The sequence below is a fragment of the Schistocerca nitens genome, chromosome 5 (assembly GCF_023898315.1).
Source record: "Schistocerca nitens isolate TAMUIC-IGC-003100 chromosome 5, iqSchNite1.1, whole genome shotgun sequence".
NCBI classification, from domain to species: Eukaryota; Metazoa; Arthropoda; class Insecta; order Orthoptera; family Acrididae; genus Schistocerca; species Schistocerca nitens.
The window spans coordinates 130881481-130888671 of NC_064618.1; the positions used below are offsets into that span (position 1 = coordinate 130881481).

The 7191-nt window shown below is 44.2% G+C and overlaps 1 non-coding gene across 1 annotated transcript; it reads left to right on the plus strand.

The window, feature by feature from the left end:
- Positions 1 to 2904: 2904 nt before the first annotated feature.
- On the plus strand, positions 2905 to 2979 carry Trnal-caa (transfer RNA leucine (anticodon CAA)). Its single transcript has one exon. It is a non-coding gene; the product is annotated as a tRNA-Leu (tRNA).
- The last annotated feature ends 4212 nt before the right edge of the window (positions 2980 to 7191 follow it).

The following is a 7191-nucleotide window of genomic DNA, read 5'->3' on the forward strand; positions in this document are numbered from 1 at the left end:
CCTGCTTCGGGTTGATTGCTGATTAAATGTGTGACGGTGCTGCATGGTGGTTTGGTGAATGACAGTGTGAGGAGGGTCGTTCACAGCGAGAATGTGACTCCCATACGCAGAGAGATAGATTGTAAATTAAGCACTATGCTCGAGGTGTTAGAAATATGTAATGCACTGTCTGATATACTTTGATGGTGTATTTGTTCGAGAATTAACAATTAATGAACGTATTGTGCAGTCATCTATCCATGTTCGCAATGACAGTCGCGAACTGGAGAAGGGGTGGTTTAGCTATGATACTGAAATTGGGAAACTTGCTGTTGCATCATTGGTCGGTGTTGAAATTACTCTAAAATTTGTTAAAATTGTTCGCACTATCATCTGTGATGCTTATTATTAGAGTATATCGATGGCGTCTTCTCCACCCCATTTATCGACTGGCATGCTGTTGGTTGCCACATAATGATTGCCTCACATTGCTTGTTTGATTTGGAGAAAGTTTTGGTGGAGGGACAACTCCTTCTGGGATGGATAGCATCGAAACAGTGATCGCGTACATGACTGCAATATGAGGAATCAGTCGAAACGGAACACTGAGTCATCAGCTATTTCATGACTATGACACATGAGTTTAAATTTAGAGCTCGTGAATCACTTTCTAACTGTAGTTCATCCACAACGCCGCAAAACTCCTCCAATTTGCTTCTGTTGCAACTCTCAAAAATGGTTCAAATGGCTCTGAGCACTATGGGACTTAACATCTATGGTCATCAGTCCCCTTGAACTTAGAACTACTTAAACCTACCTAACCTAAGGACAGCACACAACACCCAGTCATCACGAGGCAGAGAAAATCCCTGACCCCGCCGGGAATCGAACCCGGGAACCTGGGTGTGGGAAGCGAGAACGCTTCCGCACGACCACGAGCTGCGGACTTGCAACTCTCTTTTATTTAAAATCATTCAGTGTTTGTGCCATGTTATGGTAGCCACAGTAACAATATGATTTACATTATGTGATGTCTAGCTTTCTGCGAGAGGTCGTGGATCATGGCGTCTTAATGTTAGTTTAGGACCCTTCACAGACCTCGAATTCGTAGCAGAAAAACAAAATAAATGGCAGTGTACAAAGCGTGTTAGAAAACATTGTTTCAATCAACGACACAGAATCACATGGTGCATCTCTTGCGACTTACAGTATAGTCTGTGGGAAACGGCCATCCTCCTACAGTACGGGTGATGTAACCTTAAACTGGCCTCTGCAATGGATCAAAAGCTGTATATGTAATAGGATCGTCCCACATCGGCGGCAGCAGCAGCAGTTTGACAGGTAAATTCGATGACGGACAGGGTGTCCCATTAGGAGTGCTATTCTGGGTAGCATCGCAACATCTCTCTCTCTACCCACATTGCAGCTATGCGTCATAGCGCCAACAAAGCCGCCTAGGTGAGTTCCATATCGGATGAAGTTAGTGGAGCTTTTATTGTTCGTATTTTTCTCTGTTGGCTGGTACAGAATAATGATGATGATAACATGTTGGGGAGATAGATGTGAATGGATGCAGATCTGCTTCAGATTGTAGTATCTGTATCTAGTTTGGGGACGCACCACAATGCGCGCATTTCCACCGAATGGTCAAAACACTGTTCTGTTGCACTACCTCAGGTTGTTCTGTTTCTACACGGGTTGCAGAAGGTGCTGGAAATGGTTTTCTCTGACTTCTGCTCAGTTCCGACTAAAATTGGAACGATCCCATGCGCAAAGCTGCAGAAATGGAGGCAACTGAAGTATGTGTAGGGACTGACTAAAACCACGTTGGAATTTTACTGTAGCAGACAGGTTCGAGAAAGGTGTGGGAATGCTCAAAATATGATTCATTAGTGACTGTAATAATTAGAGCACTTCTCCATAGGATCCAACGCACTTATGTGGTTCAATGTAGAGACTTGATTCCAAATCATAGACATCATTTATAGCAGATAGCGTAACATTAGAGATCTGAAAAACTAGTGTACATTTCTTACAACCTCAATCAGCACACCATCTACTACTGTTTGTGATCCTTCTCAACCGGTCATCACCTAAAACTTAGTGGATATATCGTAGAACCTCTGACATGATATCGAGACAAAATACGTTACACATACAGGAGATATATCTAGTGGCGTGAGGCAATTGCAGATAGCGGTTTCATACCAAGTTCCTTGGCCGAAACACTTTCAAAATTGAGCGATTTTATGACGAGGTATCATCGTGGTTTACATGTAACCTGACTGCTGGTCTGATAATATACGCTCCTACCATCATCGTGAAAGCGGGATGAAAGCAGAGCTCACCATCTGCAGCATCGCCGACAGGACTGACTGCGGACCTTTGGTACAGAGCCGGAAGGAGGGTCTGAATCAGAGGCTGAGACGGTTCTGTGTCCGTGTGAGCTGCAGATTCCTCGACTTGAGCCATAGGGTGGTGGGGTTTCGGGTTGCGCTGGATAGGTCAGGAGTACACAACACGCAGCAGGCGGCTACACGGGTAGCAGGGGTTGTGTGGCGTGGACTGTGCGGTTTTTTAATTAGATGGCCTCGGGCAAGTACAGAAAGGGCAACAGCCTCAAAGGGTGAGGGGCAAAGTCGGCACATGCGGGGACCAAGCAGCAATCGGTATTGTCAGAATGAGATTTTCACTCTGCAGCGGAGTGTGCGCTGATATGAAACTTCCTGGCAGATTAAAACTGTGTGCCCGACCGAGAATCGAACTCGGGACCTTTGCCTTTCGCGGGTAAGTGCTCTACCATCTGAGCTACCGATGCACGACTCACGCCCGGTACTCACAGAAGCAGGAGAGCTTCTGTAAAGTTTGGAAGGTAGGAGACGAGATACTGGCAGAAGTAAAGCTGTGAGGACCGGGCGTGAATCGTGCTTCGGTAGCTCAGTTGGTAGAGCACTTGCCCGCAAAAGGCAAAGGTCCCGAGTTCGAGTCTCGGTCGGGCACACAGTTTTAATCTGCCAGGAAGTTTCAATCGGTATTGTAATTGTAAACTGTCGAAACTGCGTTGGTAAAGTACCGAAACTTCAAGCGCTGCTAGTAAGCACCGAAGCTGAAATACTGTAGTTACAGGTACGGAAAGCTGGCTGAAGCCAGAGACAAATTCTGCCGAAATTTTTACAAAGGCACAGACGGTGTTTAGAAAGGATAGATTGCATGCAACCGGTGGTGGCGTGTTTGTCGCTGTTGGTAGTAGTTTATCCTGTAGTGAAGTAGAAGTGGATAGTTCCTGTGAATTATTATGGGTGGAGGTTAACACTCAACAACCGAGCTAGGTTAATAATTGGCTCCTTTTACCGACCTCCCGACTCAGCAGCATTAGTGACAGAACAACTGAGAGAAAATCTGGAATACATTTCACATAAGTTTTCTCAGCATGTTACAGTCTTAGGTGGAGATTTCAATTTACCAGATGTAGACTGGGACACTCAGATGTTTAGGACGGGTGGTAGGGCACAGCATCAAGTGACATTACACTGAGTGCGCTATCCGAAAATTGCCTCGAGCAATTAAACAGAGAACCGACTCGTGGAGATAACATCTTGGACCTACTGATAACAAACAAACCCGAACTTTTCGATTCTGTAAGCGCAGAACAGGGAATCAGTGATCATAAGGCCGTTGCAGCATTCCTGAATATGTAAGTAAATAGGAATATAAATAAAGGGAGGAAGGTTTATCTGTTTAGCAAGAGTAATAGAAGGCAGATTTCAGACTACCTAACAGATCAAAACGAAAATTTCTGTTCCGACACTGACAATGTTGAGTGTTCATGGAAAAAGTTCAAGGCAATCGTAAAATGCGTTTTAGACAGGTACATGCCAAGTAAAACTGTGAGGGACAGGAAAAACCCAACGTGGTTCAACAACAAAGTTAGGAAACTACTGCGAAAGCAAAGAGAGCTTCACTGCAAGTTTAAACGCAGCCAAAACCTCTCAGACAAACAGAAGCTAAACGGTGTCAAAGTTAGCTTGAAGCGTTCAGTGAATTCGAAAGTAAAATTCTATGTACCGACTTGACAGAAAATGCTAGGAAGTTCTGGTCTTACGTTAAATCAGTAAGTGGCTCGAAACAGCATATCAACACACTCTGGGATGATGATGGCATTGAACAGAGGATGACACGCGTAAAGCTGAAATACTAAACACCTTTTACCAAAGCTGTTTCACAAAGGAAGACCGCACTGCAGTTCCTTCTCTAGACCTTCGCACAAAAGAAAAAATGGCTGACATCGAAATAAGTGTCCAAGGAATAGAAAAGCAACTGGAATCACTCAACAGAGGAAAGTCCACTGGACCTGACGGGATACAAATTCGATTCTACACAGAGCACTTGCCCCCCTTCTAACAGCCGTGTACCGCAAGTCTCTGGAGGAACAGAAGGTCCCAAATGATTGGATAAGAGCACAGGTAGTCCCATCTTCAAGAAGGGTCGTCGAGCAGATGCACAAAACTATAGACCTATGTCTCTGACATCGATCTGTTGTACAATTTTAGAACTTGCTTTTTGGTCGCGTACCGTGTCATTTCTGGAAACCCAGAATCTACTCAGACAACATGGACTCCGGAAACAGCGATCGTGTGAGTCCCAGCTCGCTTTATTTGTTCACGAGACCCAGAAAATATTAAATACAGGCTCCCAGGTAAATGCCATTTTCCTTGACTTCCGGAAGGCGTTCGATACAGTTCCGCACTGTCGCCTGATAAACAAAGTAAGAGCCTACGGAATATTAGACCAGCTGTGTGGCTGGATTGAAGAGTTTTTAGGAAACAGAACACAGCATGTTATTCTCAATGGAGAGACGTCTACAGACGTTAAAGTAACCTCTGGCGTGCCACAGGGGAGTGTTATGGGACCATTGCTTTTCACAATATATGTAAGTGACCTGGTAGATAGTGTCGGAAGTTCCATGCGGCTTTTCGGGGATGATGCTGTAGTATACAGAGAAGTTGCAGCATTAGAAAATTGCAGCGAAACGCAGGAAGATCTGCAGCGGATAGGCACTTGGTGCAGGGAGTGGCAACTGACCCTTAACATAGCCAAATGTAATGTATTGCGAATACATAGAAAGAAGGATCCTTTACTGTATGACTATATGATACCGGAACAAACACTGGTAGCAGTTACTTCTGTAAAATATCTGGGAGTATGCGTGCGGAACGATTTGAAGTGGAATGATCATATAAAATTAATTGTTGGTAAGGCGGGTGACAGGTTGAGATTCATTGGGATATTCCTTAGTAAATGTAGTCCATCAACAAAGGAGGTGGCTTACAAGACACTCGCTCGACCTATACTTGAGTATTGCTCATCAGTGTGCGATCCGTACCAGGTCGAGTTGGCAGAGGAGATAGAGAAGATCCAAAGAAGAGCGGCGCGTTTCGTCACAGGGTTATTTGGTAAGCGTGATAGCGTTACGGAGATGTTTAGCAAACTCAAGTGGCAGACTCTGCAAGAGAGGCGCACTGTGTCGAGCTGTAGCTTGCTGTCCAGGTTTCGAGAGGGTGCGTTTCTGGATGATGTGTCGAATATATTGCTTCCCCCTACTTATGCCTCCCGAGGAGATCACGAATGTAAAATTAGAGAGATTCGAGCGCGCACGGAGGCTTTCCGGCAGTCGTTCTTCCCGCGAACCATACGCGATTGGAACAGGAAAGGGAGTTAATGACAGTGGCACGTAAAGTGCCCTCCGCCACACACCATAAGGTGGCTTGCGGAGTATAAATGTAGGTGTAGATTGTTTTGGTATTTGTCCGGAAAAACGACGTGATTCGTAGGTAATGCCATACCTCGATTTATAAAGCCAGTATAGCTTTTAACATGTATACCTGTGTGCACTTGTAGAACCAAGACCACTTGTGACAGTAACATACAGTAGTTGTTGCAACTGGGGTTTTTAACATCTGGCCGATTACGCCTATCTTTCTAAGACACAGTGGCAACACTCACAAGAAAAACTTATGAGACATGTCCGCCCATCGCTGATTTTCTCTCAGTAGTATTTTGTATCGAGTGGAATTACTTATTGGTTAAGTATTATACTTTGTAGTAGCAGGGGTTGTGTGATATGTTCACATTGAGTATCAGGCTTATAAAGTATGTGTTTGTGTTCTTACATGTTCATAGGAAGTGACTGTGGAATACTTTGATAGCAGAAGGAGGAGTATGTCAAGTCATAAGAATGGTACAGATACTTCTATTTCCAGAGACACAAACATCAGCAAGGTGTATATCCAATACTTCACTCATTGTCGAATGTCATTCAATTGAGGCTACGATCGTAACATTTAATTGTAAGTACCGTGATAAAAAGTATATGTGACCAGTTTTCTAAGATGATTCTGCCTATGCATGGTCTATGGTGGGCCTGATTCACGTTTCCCGTTAATGGTATGATCTGTCTGAATGGAGAGGTCTGTGGGATCGTAGGAATGTAGCTAACTTAGTCGTCCTCTATATGGCAGATAACGAACTAATACTTAGTATGAGTTGGATAGCTTTCCTGATCGCTTGGAAATGTGAGAAGATTCAATATGGACGTGTGTTTGCACTGGGCCATTATTCCCGCCCATGTAAATTGTCGGTTCACTGCTTCTGCACATTTCGCGCCTTTATTTAGTCGAGGGAACATGGAATGTGGTGTGTGCATCTAGCAGGTGAAACACACGTTTGCTGATACTCTAGACATGAGAAAAACCTTATTTGATTTGCAAATTATAGGGATGATTTGGAATCTGTTACATCACTGACATTCGTATTAGTGTGTGGGAATATCAGTTTCCCCTATTTTACTTCTGTCGCCATTATTTCACGTAAAGGTCCTCGCACAGGGGATAAGTTTCTAGATACTCAGTGGTCTAGAGCACGCTCCACCTCGCTAAAGTTTGGGGTTTGTAGAGAAATAATTTCCGGTCTATATCTTGGGAATTACATTGCATGAGAGATCGGTACGATGCTACCGTGTGCTTGATATCGAGAAGTACCGCGAAAATGGTATAATATTATCGCAAACAATGCGAAAATACATCTGTTTTTGTAATCCCAGAGTCCACTGTTGGGTGTAGACAACCAAGCAAGCAATCAGGTCCGTACCAGAAACGGTAACGCGTTTGTGCTGAAGGGAAATGAGCCCAAATTTGTAGAAATGTTCTGAGAGTG